This window comes from Bidens hawaiensis, unplaced genomic scaffold (genome assembly GCF_021521415.1).
Source record: "Bidens hawaiensis isolate Kalapana, Puna unplaced genomic scaffold, B.hawaiensis_p1.1 tig00046665_1, whole genome shotgun sequence".
In the NCBI taxonomy this organism is placed as follows: domain Eukaryota; kingdom Viridiplantae; phylum Streptophyta; class Magnoliopsida; order Asterales; family Asteraceae; genus Bidens; species Bidens hawaiensis.
The window spans coordinates 1-16594 of NW_027498318.1; the positions used below are offsets into that span (position 1 = coordinate 1).

Below are 16594 nucleotides of genomic sequence, written 5' to 3' on the forward strand. Positions count from 1 at the left end.
CATCTCTTGTCTTTTTGCAAATTATATATTTTACACACACTTCCATTGTCGCCTTTCATATACTCTCCTCCCCTGTAAGAATACACACTAGTCTCGGTATGGGCTACAAACCCCGGTGGCACCCATTTATCATATTCCTAATAACCACAACCACCTCAACATCACTACCTGCGCTTAAACCAAGTATTACTATCATCGTCGGAGTCCTATTTTCCATCACATTCCTTATACGCCAAACACTGTCGTAACCGCTACCCGCCCGTGTCGGTGCGTGCCATCGACCGGACAATTCGGGTATCGACCGCACTATAATCGAGTCGCTCCCGGTTTTTCGGTTCGGGTCATTAAGTGGACAAAAAGACGGTCTTGAGTGTGCGGTTTGTTTATCCGTATTCGACCCGAGCGAACCTAAATGTAAACACGCGTCCCACGTCGAGTGTGTGACACGTGGCTTGACGCCCATTCGACGGGTCCACTTTGCCGAATTGCCGGTACCGGGGGCGGTGGTGGGTGACGTTGACCGGAAGGACGGGTTATTACTGGAGCGACGTCGTTACGAGCACAGGATCGTAGTGGGGAGGGAGAGATGGAGCGACGTACAGCCGTCGGATCTGTTGTATTTGCGATCAGAGATGATACTAAGTGACGTCCGTAGATTGAAAAGATCTAGGCCGTCAGTTTTGCATGAAGGGATTAATTGTTGGTGGCAGAGATGACAGGCTTGAGTAGGTTCGGTAGTAATGGTGAGTCTGGGGTCGTCTCCAGGTTGTTGGCTCGGGTAACCGAACCTAGGTCCGGACGTAACTCATCTTCTTCCAATGTATAGATGATTATAGACACACCCACCTGGCTCCAATTTATTATTAGGACAAAACATTAAATATTTTTGCACTAGACATCCGTACCATTTTTATAGTTGTGATTTACATTTATTTTGAGGAAAAAGGGAGTTGATGATGCACATTACGTTACGATAGCGAAATTTAATTTAATTTAATAAATGTTTTTACTTGTGTAAGCTGCTTTACCCCTTTTCATACCTGTGTGTTTGTTGATAGGGAAGTGGAATAGAACAGGGACCACGAGTAATAATTCTAACCAGGTACAATTAACTAGTGTTTTGGGTTTTACATATATAATGCAACTACTAACATCACTCTCTCACCATTGCCCGTGAAGTCTTTGATTGGTTTGGGGACACATGAAGTAGCACTGGCAGCGACGTATATTGAAATAAAATTTTAGTACAATGCAATTTCTTGTTTAGTACGTTTAACAAGTGTTGGAAGTGAAGGAATGAATGTAGTTGTATCATAGAACATACATTTTCAGGTTGTTGAAATGATAGGGTCAATCGTGAAGGTAGGATACGAGAAAGAGTTAAGAGTTTTGATGTGGATTTTTTGCACTGAAGTTCTAAAATAGGAAAAAACAAAATCTTTTATACTTCATGATTAAAAAGAAATATAAAACGATCTCAAGGAAATTCGAATGAAAACAAGTTGTAATGTTATGACTCGATCACAAAAAATCCAGCTCACATTTTTTGAGCTATTAATTTATAGAGATATATTCAAAAATCCAGCTCACATTTTCATTGAACTTCAGAGAAACAACATATGAGACTATTGGTTTGGTTACATGACACAAGCTATAGAATTCAAAACTTAAAAACATTTGTGATTCATAATAGTATATATAATCATCATCCAATTTGTGATTTATGAAAATCCAACTTTTGTATCAACATAAAAACAAGCCAAGTTTAACCGATGAAGAGTCTCTAGACTTTACCATTGTGTCAAGATCTTTTCTAATAAGATATAAGCGGTGCCAATGTTCGATCTAGCAAACTCAGAATATCTCCAAAAAAACTAAATTGCCACTTAGCGAAGAACATATGATTTTTATGAGCACATAACATGATGAATAACTAGAAATTAAATTATATAATACAATATATATAGATTAGAGAACGCTTTCAATTGAACAATATATTTATCATATCAACATCCCTTTATGTAGAGCAAGGTTTTAAGGTGGTGTCATATATAAAAAATTACTGATATCTCATGAATTAAATAATTATCAAAACATGTCACTAGAATCACTCAGGTATCACACACTTATGTATGTCTCGTAATCTAAGCCATACCCTCACATGTTGTGAAATAGCAAACAAATGAATTTCAAAGATTATATTTAATTAGGATTAATAACTTAAGGGTATGTTTGGCAAGGAGGCTTTACACTGCGTTCCCGAGTCTCATTTAATAGGGGATGAGAAGGAAAAGAGAGAAAAATAAGAAAAAATAATGTTCAAGAGATTTTTTAAGAAAGTGAGGGGAGGGGAAATGAGGGAAAAGGCTATAAAATTTGAATATAATATCATCCTCCCAAATTGGAGAGATTAGAAGAAAAAATCTTATTAATTACTAAATTACCCTCAAAACTAATTTAATTTTAGTTTTACTTAAAGGGTATAATAGTAAAACTATAACTTTCTTTTCTTTTCCTTTCAACTCGGGAACACATGACATATGTAAATTTCTTGATTTTCCTTTCCTTCTTATTAAACTCGGGAACAAAAAAAAGTTTTCGTCTCATTTCTTTCCTCTCCTAATTTCCTTCCCCTCCCCTCCCTCGTTAAATGAGACTCTGGAACACAGTGGAGCTTTTAAGAGTTTCAAGCTTCAAGCTTTTAAGAAAAAGCTTTGTTTAGTTAAGGTAGTTTCAAGCTTTTAGTTTGGTAGAAAAAACTCCATATTTGAACGTTACTATTACTAGTTACACATTTTTTGTTAAGGTAGCTTCAAGCTTTTAGTTTGGTAGAACTACTATTACTAGCATTTGAGAAAAAGCTAGCTACAAGTTTTTACATTTGAATTTACAAATTTAGTACTTGAATTTCTATCAACTTTTGTTAATTTATATAATAGTTACAGATGTAACCTTTATTCAAAAACTAACTACCCCCGTGACTTTTTTAGAGGCCGTAACTTTTTCACATGTTAATAATTTTTAAACAAATTAAATTATAAAAAAGAGCATTTTATTCACTTTAATTTGAGTATGACCTTTTTATACTTCTTTAAAAAATTAACATACTACGTGATTATCTGTTAGGTTCGGTAACAGGTCGAGTCAGGTGAGCTCGAGTCATGTGTAAGACCAAATTAGGGTCAGAACGAGTCGACACAAAAAGGGTGAAATTAGTTCGGTTCGTGTCGGTACACTATTGAGTCGAAAGGTGTCAGGTCAGAACATGTTTCAGATTAGAACAATGCTTATTCAGAATGAGATTCAGATCAATATAGGTTGGTATAAAAAATTATCTATTTGAAATTACTGTATATTTCAGCTTTGTTTCTTGATTTTCGACATCGGTTACACGTTTACAACCTTTCCATGAATTACACGTCTACATTCGGGTTATGTAAGCATTGTCATCAGTGAATTATGTACCAACACTAATTATGCGGTTGATGTTAGGTTGTGCGCTCATTTCGCCGCACCACGTGGGGACCCAACTAGTTTTATTAAAATCTTTTGCTACTGTGCCAAAACACCTAAAGATATTTAAAAAGCTATAGCCTTCAGCTACCAGCTTTCAGCCTTCAGCTTCCAGCTTTCAGCTAACAGCCACCAGCTAGTTTTGCCAAACATACCCTAAACCTTTAAATACTTACACGTACCATACCATAAACCACAACTCGAATTGTCCTACCATTGATCCACTCAAACCAAAATGATTGAAGTATGCAACATCATAGAATGTAACATCTCCATGGAGGTCCAACAAGAGTACAAGTCTTATACGACAAATTTACAATCCGCACCCACCTTATCCTGTCCATCAATTTTATCTTCTTTTGTAACTAGCGTGGTACCTAGCTCCTAAGTGATGGAATATGAAGTGGTTGTATTGTCATTGAGTTTGATAGATGGCATGTGTCTTCTAAGTCGCATTCTCAAATCAAATGCTAGTCGTTGACATTGTTACTCTTGATGCTAAGGCTATGTGTAGTGGAGGGGCTACAAATGGGGGCGAATTGTAAGGCCCCGTTACCGGTGCCCTACTTTGGACGTTTGATTTACTCATAAACGCAGTTCTAAAATCAGAGTTAGCTAAAAACATCTCGCGGATAATAAAATAGTCATCCATTCGTTACAATCATCCATAATTTATCTTTTTAAAATCATAACGTAAAATATATTGATAAAACATCATAAAAAAATCCTCAGATGCCAGCTTCATCCAACCATGCCATGCGTCCTCCTCAAGCTAACTGCCTCATTCTACTCACCTGCGTACATACTAAAAGTCAGCTACGCTAAGTGAGTTCTAGTTAATACAATCAATTTACAATACATTCTTATATTACATACTGGTCCTTCTTTACTTTCCATTCATACCTCATACTTTATCTTTCTTTACATACATACTTTACACTTTAAAGAGCCTTTCGCCTTATAACCTCACAGATATTATTAGGGTCTGCCACCCTTCTTCACAGATATTATTAGAGTCTACCACCCTTCTTCACAGATATTATTAGGGTCTGCCACCCTTTACCGTCAATTCCTTCATATCGTACATTTCTTCTCATATGTATATCTTACATACTTTCTTTCATACTTATATTCTATAACGTACATACTTCATATATACAACATATATATAAACAACCATATCATCTAACTGTCTCTTGAAAGTACATGCAATATCCGAAGATCGTTCATGTACCGTCAAGCATTATTCTATAGCATACACATATATCATAAATAGGCATACACTTACCACTTAAGGTAAGTGTATTAACTAACCACATCGAGTATGCACACAGCCCCGAAAACATAACAAGGAAAGGGGCTAGAACTCACCTGAATGCGGTTACATTCATCGTTAATCGTAATCCCTTTCTTGAGTTGTGCACGACTAACTTTATGTGTTCGGTTTGCTTCGTTATCTCGTATCTAGCTCGTATATTAAAGATCTAATAACGGTTGGCTTGATTTTTGGACCCGAACCCCGTTTCACTCTCACGGCCGTATGTAAGGTGGTGTGTGTGTTTGGAGTGTGTAGAGATTAGGATGAAAGGAATGAGGTTTTTTTTAACTAAACGCGACTTTCTTTTATTAAATACGAAAATTTTAGGATGTTACAAGTCTTCCCTCCTTAAAGAGGTTTCGTCCCCGAAACATAACTATTACATAAACAGTCAAAGGTAGAACTTGCGCATCTCATCCTCCGCTTCCCAAGTAGCATCCGATCCCTTGCGATGTTTCCATATCACTTTCACCAAAGGTATAACCTTGTGACGAAGCTGCTTCTCCTTGCGATCAACAATCTCTATCGGTTGTTTGATGTAGTTCAGCTGTTCCTCAACCTCGATGTCCATTAATGGCACGTGGGACGTGTCCATCAGCTAGACACTTCCTCATCTGAGAAACATGGAAGGTTGAATGAATTCCTTCTAACTCATCGGGTAGATCCAGCTTATAAGCTACTTCACCCACACGATCTAAAATCTTAAACGTCCAATGTACCTTGGACTCAACTTTCCTCTTTTCCTAAAACGGATAATCCCTTTCCAACGTTAAACTCAATTGGTCGCCGCCGCTTATCAGCATACGACTTCTGTCTGTCTTGAGCAGCTTTCATTCTTATTTTGATCTGATCAAACTTTGATGAGGTTTCTTGCACAACCTCTAGGCTTCCCATCTCCTTCTGACCAATTTCTCCCCAACATACCGGGGTTCTACATCGTCTCCCGTAAAGCATATCAGACGGTGGCATACCAATACTTGAATGGTAGTTGTTGTTGTAGGAGAACTCCGCTAGGTGCAGATGATCATCCCAACTTCCTCCAAAGTCTAAAACACAAGCACGTAGCATATCCTCAAGGGTTTGGATCGTCCTTTATGACTGTCCATCTGTTTGAGAATGATACGCCGTACTGATGTTCAACCTCGTTCCTAAAGCTTCATGGAATTTCTTCCTGAACCTCGAAGTGAATCGAGTATCTCTATCGGACACGATCGACAGGGGTACTCCATGCTTAGATACAACCTCTTTGATGAACAAACTTGCTAACGTTTCTAACGAGATGGCCTTTCGTATAGGCAGAAAGTGAGCACTTTTGGTCAAACGGTTCACTATCACCCAAATGGTATCATGATGCTTAGCTGTACGAGGTATCTTAGTTATGAAATCCATGGTGATGTGCTCCCATTTCCATTCCGGTATCTCCAAAGGTTGCATCTTCCATAAGGCTTCTGATGCTCGGCCTTGACTTGCAAACAGGTCAAGCACTTACTAACATAATCCACCACATCGTTTTTCATTCCTGGCCACCAGTAATCCCTTTTCAAATCTTGCTACATCTTTGTAGCTCCTGGATGAATCGAATATCTTGACTTATGAGCTTCATCTAAGATTCGACCTCTGAGATCTCCATGGCGTGGAATCCACATACGGTCAAATCTAGTCTTAACACCATGAGTGTTTTCCATAAACTCATCTTGCTGGCCATGATCATTTCTTTCTTAACTAACACTTCATCTACTAGCACCTCTGACTGTACCTTGACAATCTCTTCAAAAATACTTGAGTTCATAACCAGCTGGTATGACTTCACTGTTGCAAGGACTTCCTCGTTCTTACGGCTTAGCGCGTCGGCGACCACATTAGCTTTACCAGGGTAGTACTTAATGTCGCAGTCGTAATCTTTTATCAATTCTAACCACTTTCTCTGCCTCATGTTCAATTCTTTCTGCTCGAAGAAGTACTTTAAACTCTTATGATCCGTGTATATGGTACACTTAGTACCATACAGATAATGCCTCAATATCTTTAAAGCATGCACTACTGCTGCTAGCTCTAAATCATGCGTCGGATAGGTACTCTCATGGACTTTCAACTGCCTAGACGCGTACGCTATCACCTTTCCTCGTTGCATCAACATGCAACCTAACCCACGATGCGAAGCATCAGTACAAACAACCAAATCCTCGTCACCATCGGGTAAAGCAAGGATTGGAGCTTGCGTGAGTCTCTTCTTTAACTCCTGAAAAGCTTCTTCTTGAAACTTACCTCAACTGAATACTATTGACTTTCGGGTCATACCGGTCAACGGTGCTGCTATCTTGGAGAAACCTTCGATGAATCTCCTATAGTAGCCAGCTAACCCTAGGAAGCTTCGTATATCAGTCAGATTATGCGGAGTCTTCCAATTCGTTATCGCTTCAATCTTAGATGGATCCACCATAATCCCTTCTGGATTAATCACGTGACCTAGGAATTGCACTTCCCGCAACCAGAACGCGCATTTCGAAAACTTAGCATGCAACTTCTCTTTCTTTAGAGTCTCTAATACCTCTCTTAAATGCTCAGCATGATCAGTCTCGTTCTTTGAATAAATCAGTATATCATCGATGAAGACGATAACTGACTTATCCAACATTGGCCGACACACCCTATTCATCATGTCCATAAATGTTGCGGGAGCATTCGTTAGACCGAACGACATTACGAGGAACTCGTAGTGTCCATACCGCGTCCGAAATGCGGTCTTAGGGATGTCTGCCTCTTTCACCTTCAGCTGATGATAGCCTGATCTGAGATCTATCTGGGAGAACCAACTTGAACCTTGCAGTTGGTCGAACAGATCATCAATCCTTGGTAAAGGATACCTATTTTTCACCGTAAGTTTATTCAACTCACGATAGTCTATGCACATTCTCATACTTCCATCCTTCTTCTTCACGAACAACACTGGCGCACCCCATGAGGAAACACTTGGTCTAATAAAACCTTTATCGTGGAGCTCTTGCAGTTGGGACATCAGTTCTTTCATCTCGGATGGCGCTAGACGGTAAGGCGCTTTTGCGACAGGTTGGGCTCCTGGTACTAAATCTATCTGGAATTCTATCTCTCACTCCGGTGGCAACCCTGGAAGATCCTCTGGGAATACTTCTGGGTAGTTGCACATGATAGGAACATCTTTCATTTCTTTCGTCTCGACCGTAGCGTTGACAACATACGCCAGGTAGGCACCACACCCTCGCCTTAACAAACCCTCAGCTTTTATCATCGAAATGACATTAAGCCCATAACTTTCCTTATCACCATAAACCGTCACCGCACTACCATCCAAGGACTTCAACCTTATCATCCTACTCTTAAACACTATCTGAGCTTCGTACTCAGACAACCAATCCATTCCCAAAACCACATCGAACCCTCCTAAGGTCATACGTACAACGTAACGGGGAACTCGTGTCCCTTTAACTCTATCTTACAGTCCTTAACCATTTTCATTACCTTAACCGAAGCGTCACTAGCGGTTTCTACTATAAAAGTTTCTGACACTCGGCAACAGTTCATTTTAGCTAATTTACTAAAGGGCGTGGCTACGAAACTTTTGTTCGCGCCCGAATCAAACAATACAGAAGCGGAAATACCATTTACTAGAAACGTACTTGTGACGACATCGGGAATCTGCTTGGCTTGCTCTTGAGTCAGCATGTAGGCTCTGGTCTTCGGCCTTGACGGCTCAGCATCTTTCTTTCCACCGCTACCCGCTTCAGTACATCCTCTGGCCATATGACCCTTCTTCCCGCACTTGTAACATGTGGGTTCGGCGTTGCATTCATGAGCGTAATGTCCCACCTTCCCACATTTGTAACAGGCGTTTAATCCTAGCCTACACTCCCCACCATGAGTCTTCCCACACTTATGGCACACATCAGAACCGGTACCCCACTTGCACTCGCCACCGTGCATCTTACCACAAGTCTTACATGACTTCTTTTCCCACACCTTCGGTTTCTTATCCTTGGAGTTCCACAACTGAGTACCAGGTCGTTTAGTAGGAACAACCCATTTCTTCTCATTCTTCTCTTCCACCACCACTACATCGTCCGCAGCCAGGTCTGCATAAACCATTTATGCGAGTTCGACCGCAGAATCGAATGTAGCAGGTTTACTCGTCCTGACTAACATGCGGACTTTATGTGGCAATCCCCTCACATAGAACTTGATTCTTTTAGCCTCAGTGTTGACCATATCGGGCACCAACCTAGACATTCGGTTGAACTCAGTGGTGTACTCACGATGTGTCATCGTCCAAGCTTTCAAGTTCAGGAACTTCATCTCCGCCCTCTCAACCTCGGCGTCATTACAGAATTTCTTCATAACCATTTCCTTCAGACCCTCCCATTTCATGGCCTTAATCTCCTCTCAAGTCTTCCTCTGCTCCACACTTTCCCACCAATACATCGCCTCCTCTTCAAACGATTGAGTGGCATAACCGACAGCTTGATCGGGACGACACTCGCTAATGCGGATAATTTTATCCATGACAGTTATCCATTAAAGGGTAGCGATTGCGTCTCCCAATCCAGTCAGCTTCGGCGGGTCACATCCCTTGAAGGACTTATAGTTACACCCACCTCGGGCTCTCTTCCTGTCACCGGCTTTCACAGACCTAACTCCACTCGAGGCCTCCCTCTCTTCTTCCTCATTTCTCTCACCATCACCACGTGCCCCTCCAGCTTTCACGGCTTCCAGCAGACCCTCCCGGAGTAATATTCTTCACAGCAGTGGCTACATCTTAAACAATAGCTGCCTGAATTGCGGGATCCAGCTGAACCCCTTCGTTGTTGACCGGACCTCCTCCAGCTGCACTCCCTTCATCTCCGGTATTGGAAGCTGTCTCAACCGAAGGTTGCTGGGCACGAAGAGGCCTGCCACGTCGTCCAGTGCGATCGCCCGCTCCTACATTTCCTCTCGTTCCAGCCATCATATTCTAAAAAAGGAAAACACAAACGTCATCACTCAAGGAACTGTTTAGTACAAGGATAGTAAGGCTAACATGTAATAACAGTAGCCAGCTGTGATTAGCTAATCACGTTACTTTCCGTGTCCTATACACTTCCCCTTATGAGTCTATTGTGCTGGTTCTACTTTAAACAGTTAGTCAATCAAAACAATCAATTAATCTTATCCCTATCGTTCACATATCCTTCCTTTATTATTTAACATACATCATTTAATCACACCTCTTACCTTTACTGAGCTTGCTTGAGTGACACATAGCATTCTTGAACTGGCACCTTCTTTATTTTCTTGCTTAAAATCCCATTCTCTGTTCGAGTCTAAGCATGTAGGATGCTTAAATCTCTCGAACTTTGCTCTGATACCAACTTGTAAGGCCCCGTTACCGGTGCCCTACTTTGGACGTTTGATTTACTCATAAACGCAGTCCTAAAATCAGAGTTAACTAAAAACATCTCGCGGAATAATAAAATAGTCATCCATTCGTTACAATCATCCATAATTTGTCTTTTTAAAATCATAACTTAAAATATATTGATAAAACATCATAACAAAATCCTCAGACGCCAGCTTCATCCAACCATGCCATGCGTCCTCCTCAAGCTAACTGCCTCATTCTACTCACCTGCGTGCATACTAAAAGTCAGCTACGCTGAGTGAGTTCTAGTTAATACAATCAATTTACAATACATTCTTATATTACATACTTGTCCTTCTTTACTTTATTTCATACCTCATACTTTATCTTTCTTTACATACATACTTTACACTTTAAAGAGCCTTTCGCCTTATAACCTCACAGATATTATTAGGGTCTGCCACCCTTAAAGAGCCTTTCGCCCTATAACCTCACAGATATTATTAGGGTCTGCCACCCTTAAAGAGCCTTTCGCCCCATAACCTCACAGATATTATTAGGGTCTGCCACCCTTCTTCACATATATTATTAGGGTCTGCCACCCTTTTTCACAGATATTATTAGGGTCTGCCACCCTTTACCGTCAATTCCTTCATATCGTGCTTTTCTTCTCATGTGTATATTTTACATACTTTCTTTCATACTTATATTCTATAACGTACATACTTCATATATACAACATATATATAAACAACCATATCATCTAACTGTCTCTTGAAAGTACATGTAATATCCGAAGATCATTCATGTACTGTCAAGCATTATTTTATAGCATACACATATATCATAAATAGGCATACACTTACCACTTAAGGTAAGTGTATTAACTAACCACATCGAGTATGCACACAGCCCCGAAAACATAACAAGGAAAGAGGCTAGAAAATCACCTAAATGCGGTTACGTTCACCGTTAATCGTAATCCCTTTCTTGAGTTGTGCACGACTAACTTTATGTGTTCGGTTTGCTTGGTTATCTCGTATCTAGCTCGTATATTGAAGATCTAATAACGGTTGGCTTGATTTTTGGACTCGAACCCCGTTTCACTCTCACGGCCGTATGTAAGGTGGTGTGTGTGTTGGAGTGTGTAGAGATTAGGATGAAAGGAAATTAGGGTTTTTTTTTAACTAAACGCGAGTTTCTTTTATTAAATACGAAAATTTTAGGATGTTACACGAATTGTGACACGTGGCGCCTAGTCAGCAAAAGGGGCAAATTTGTTTTTGGGGTGTAATGGTGTAGGGGCTACAAGTTGGGCCCATAGTATCTTTTTTTATTATTTTCTTTTTATAATTAAACTAATCAAATAAAAACCAATTTCTTCAAACAATTAAATAAAAATACATTAAAATTAAAAAGAAATACAAAAAAATACATAACTAAAAATATAAAAAAAACACATAGCTCGGTTGGCGTACATGTTTAGGTTCGGGTCAGGAAATTGAAACGGATAGCTCGGTTGGTTTAGGTTCATTAGGTTCCATTGTAAGTTCACGTTCGGTTGGTTTTGCGAACCATGGTGTTGACCGAAAGGAGGGAATGGGTGGTTCGGTTGGTTCGAGTTGTTTCTAGGATTCATTTTGCATATACATAATATACACACACAACATATATACACATACATATATATATATATATATCACACACAACATATATACATATACATATACATATATCACCACACAACATATATACATATACATATATATATATCACACACACAACATATATACACACACACAACATATATACATATACATATACATATATATAAACACACAACATATAATATAATAATATTATTATTTTCTTCTTCCAGGCGATGAAAACACCTCGCCCCCGCCCCAAATCGCCGGAGGGGGGGCGGTGTTCGCGCCCAATGTCACCCAAATCGGCGCCCACTACGCATAGCCTAATAGTCTTCCTTGTCTCAAATGACCTCAATTGACTATACTGATCATAAATAGTTTTTAGAAAACCTGAATTACCTACCTAGACTCCCAGAGTCACAAATGAATGATTAACAACCTAATTTTGAGACTTATAAAGATGTCTTATATGATTTTTAGCCATTTGTTTAATAGTTTAAACAATAATTATTTAAAATTTGTAGATAAAAACTAATAAACATGAGCGGTATGCAGAGAACCAATCAATATGAAAGTGTTACATGAAAATAGTAATTATTGTATACCTTGCTGCTGTAGTGCTGTGAATTTCCGTTAAAAAAGAAAGAAAGAAAGAAAAGATGATTGATAATGATATGCGACCGAAAAGCAAATACACGATTATGATAACTCATATCTCATGAGTTTTAAGTTTTTATTAATTAGAAAAAAAATGTTTGATACTTGAATAAAGTAACGTAACTATGTAGTTGGATACCAACACTATTTTTGTAATCTCTCCCTTCTGAATTTGACTTGAAAGTTGATAGTGTGGAATGGGTTGATGAATAAAGGTCCCCTAACAAGACCACATCTTCTTATCTATTTTACTAAAAATTCGTTTATTATTATCCCCTATATATGGCTTTAAAGTCAACATAATGCTTTTGCGTTTCTTTTGGCATTAGATGTCTACCGGCTCTTAGACCACTATTTGTGGGCAGTCACCGGGGGCCCCAACGTGACGTGGCCCGGCTTAACATCGCGCACACTATGTCCACAGGGGCGGACCCACGTACATCCGATCAGGGTCTCGGGACACCAATGATTTTTGAAAATTACTTAGAGACGATATATTAATTTTTGTAACAACCCCATAAAAATTAATACTTAGAACATTATTAATAAAACTGAACTGGTCTAGTGAAAAGTAACTTATTTTTTCTTTGAGATGTTGCAGATTCAAGTCTCATCATACTATGTTATTATTGGTTATTTTTATTTTTTTTTATATCCTAGTCAATATAGTTATTTAGTTAGGATATTTGTGTTTTTCTTTAGTTTCTTCCATATAGTCATTATCATCCTACAACATATATATAATGACAACATGGGTTTTGCATATTCTTTTATTATCTATCTTGTGTATGTATATTATAATTAATCATTTATTTGTATTAAAGTTATTTTTTCATGTTTTGGTCATGTATGTAAGACCATATTTTATGTTTTTCAGGTATGAAAAAAAATGTGTTAAAAAGTCTAATCTAGATTCTCTCTACTTACTCGTTTCCGATAATACCATATTTCCGTGTTTTATTATGTTTCTCGCCCCGACCCGAATAACGACCGACCCGAAAATTTTGTAAACTGGAAAAATTGGGACCCCATAGGCAAAAAATCCTGGGTCCGCCACTGCATGTCGATGAGTTAAGGTCCAGGCATTAATGGAGGAAATGGTAGCGTGATAACGATGCTTTAACAAGGAAATGGTGGGGCTAAAATGCTTTGACAAATAAATTGTGAGGCTTTAACGTGGTAATGAGGTATTAAACAACAATATGGTGCTAAAAGAGTAAGTTAAAGCCACATAGGCTATGTGCCTATGTGACACAGTGACAATAACATGACGCTTTAACTTCATGTTTAACGTCTCATCATAAGTAACCTTATTATCATTTGGTTGTCCGATCCTCGTTGGCGTACCCTAATGCTCGTCTTTTTCAAGCATGATGAGTCTTATGTTTAATATTTTAGGTTTTCAGGTTGGAATCTGTCTTGTCAAATATGTAATGTTACATTTGATTACGATTTTAAGATTGTTTTAATAAAAGTTTAGAACATGTCAAATAAGTTATGTTGTATTTCTTTAATCAAATGCCACGATATATGAAAAGTGTCTACTCACAAATCAACATCATCATATTATATGTTGTTGATCAGTCTAGCATGAGAACGTAAGGAATGGATTCTACATGTGCTTCATAAATACACCTAAATAGCGTGTCCAATAATTATTAATCTTTTTTTTACAATTTATGTGAGTTAATTAAGCAACTTATATCCAAATTGTAATTGAGAAAATAGTCAAAAAAAATACTCGAATTCTTTTTAGTAAGATTCTTCTATTTGTCTGTTTGTCGATTCGTGTGTGTATATATAATAGAACATTAGCAAATTCCATATTTTTAACATACTTTATACAGCTAGCAGAAATACAAACGTAATATTTATATGCGTCAAGTTATTTTACAAATGGTAACAAAAATGAGAAGTGTGAGAAGCCATAAATAATTGGCATGTGTTAAGTGGAGACCAAAAGAAAAAGGGTATAGAGGTAATTGTACACGTTTTCTCTCTCCACATGCAAGACACATGTTAATACCCCCATCATTTTAGAACGTTTATAATTTTTTTGTATGATATTTTTTTTTAAAAAAAAAAAGTTCATCATATTAACAAGCGTTTTTTTATCTTTTATATGAGTATGACTTTTGTTATATAAAATTTAAAACTAAAATCACGTCATTGTGTCTTTTTTCGTCATTGTGTCTTTTCGCTTATCATTGTGTCTTTTTTCGTCATTGTGTCTTTTCGCACACCATTGTGTCTTTTCGCTTATCGTTGTCTTTTTGCACACCATTGTGTCTTTTCGCTTATCCTTGTGTCTTTTTTCGCCATTGTGCCTTTTTCGTCATTGTGTCTTTTCGCACACCATTGGGTCTTTAACTTGAAACGTAAAACACAATGGTGAATACGTATAACACAGTAACCTAAAACGTAAAAAACATGATGAATACGTATAACACAGTGACGTAAAACGTATGACACAATGGTGAATACGTATAACACAAGGGCCTAAAACGTAAGACACAATGGTGAATATAATGACTTGAAATGTAAAACACAATGGAAACAACATATTACACAATGACACAATTAAAAAACCCATTAATTTTTATTTATTTTTATATAACAATATGATACTCATATTAAAGATAAAAAAACGCTTATTATTATGGTGAATTTTTTTTATAAAAATAATGTCGTATGAAAAAGTTACGGACATTTTAAAATGATTGGGGAATTGTCATGTGTCTTGCATGTGGAGATAGAAAGTCAATAAATGTGTGTTATTACCTTCATGCCATTTCCATCAATTTTTATTTATAAAATTAATCTCAGTCATTCAAATCTAAGATCAATGGGCATGATTCATTTTCACCCTTCTCATTTTTGTTGTTCTTTGTATTTTAACTTTACCCATATTTATATACCCATGTTTATTTACAACTAATCTTTATCCCCAGTATTACAGTGTTATTTTACATTATTTATTTATAATGTTTATATATATTTTTTGGATTTTAATTTTATTTATTATAAAAGGGTTAATAACATACTTAGGGTTTGATTATTAAAAAGTTTCATAAATAAATGGGATGTTATAACCCGGCTTATAAGCTTATTTGGGTTTGGCGAGACCCAAATAATACTTTTTTTTTTAAATAATCGGATACTAACTTTTAGTATATTCATATTTTATAAGATTTTCACATCAAATATTTGGTGAGATTAATTTTTAATTTAATTATATGTTATAACCCGTTTGAGGGCTATCTGGGTTTGGTGTGACCCATACCCATGAATCCGGATCAAACGCATGAGAAATCTTTATTTATAAATAAAACAATCTGATAGCTTGAGATGATACATGGATGTTTCATTTATATATTTTTTAAGATATGGGTTGATTTAAACGTATCCCTCCTTTACTCATCATACCTTTTCAATGGTATTTTTTTTGCTCTCTCATTTTATGGCTTCCCTCTAAAATATTAAATAGAAAAACTATAAAGTGTGTGTATATATATATATATATATATATATATATATATATATATATATATATAAAAGAGTTTAAATAAAAAACAAGTGTTTTGTGAGAAGTGTGAGAAGAACTTTAAAATAACAGAAACCACCTAAATATGACACTATACAATGTAAATATGAAACAATACAATTATTTAGAAACTATCAATCTCAACCACTAGATCATAGATCCAAGGGCCTAGATCTATTCTTTTTCTTCTCACAAAAATATTGTTTTTTACATTAACCCTACCTTATATATATATATATATATATATATATATATATATATATATATATATATATATATATATATATATATATATGGGTGGACTATAATAAAAAGAAATAGTTTCCTATGAAGGGTAAGAATAAATCTAAGTCTTTGAATCTATGATCTATTGATTGAGATTGGTAGTTTTTAAACCACCAAATAGCTTCCTAACTGCATTCTCTTCCTACTCCTCATCCCTACCTTTATATTACACTAAAAAACACTATATTTCTCTCTCCTGTTCAATTAAATAATATTTTTTATACTTTTATCAATACAGTTTTCTCTCTCCTATACTCATA

At 37.0% G+C, this 16594-nt stretch overlaps 1 pseudogene; it reads left to right on the plus strand.

Annotated features, from left to right (window-relative positions):
- The first annotated feature begins 278 nt into the window (after positions 1 to 278).
- On the plus strand, positions 279 to 716 carry LOC143596517 (RING-H2 finger protein ATL43-like; annotated as a pseudogene).
- The last annotated feature ends 15878 nt before the right edge of the window (positions 717 to 16594 follow it).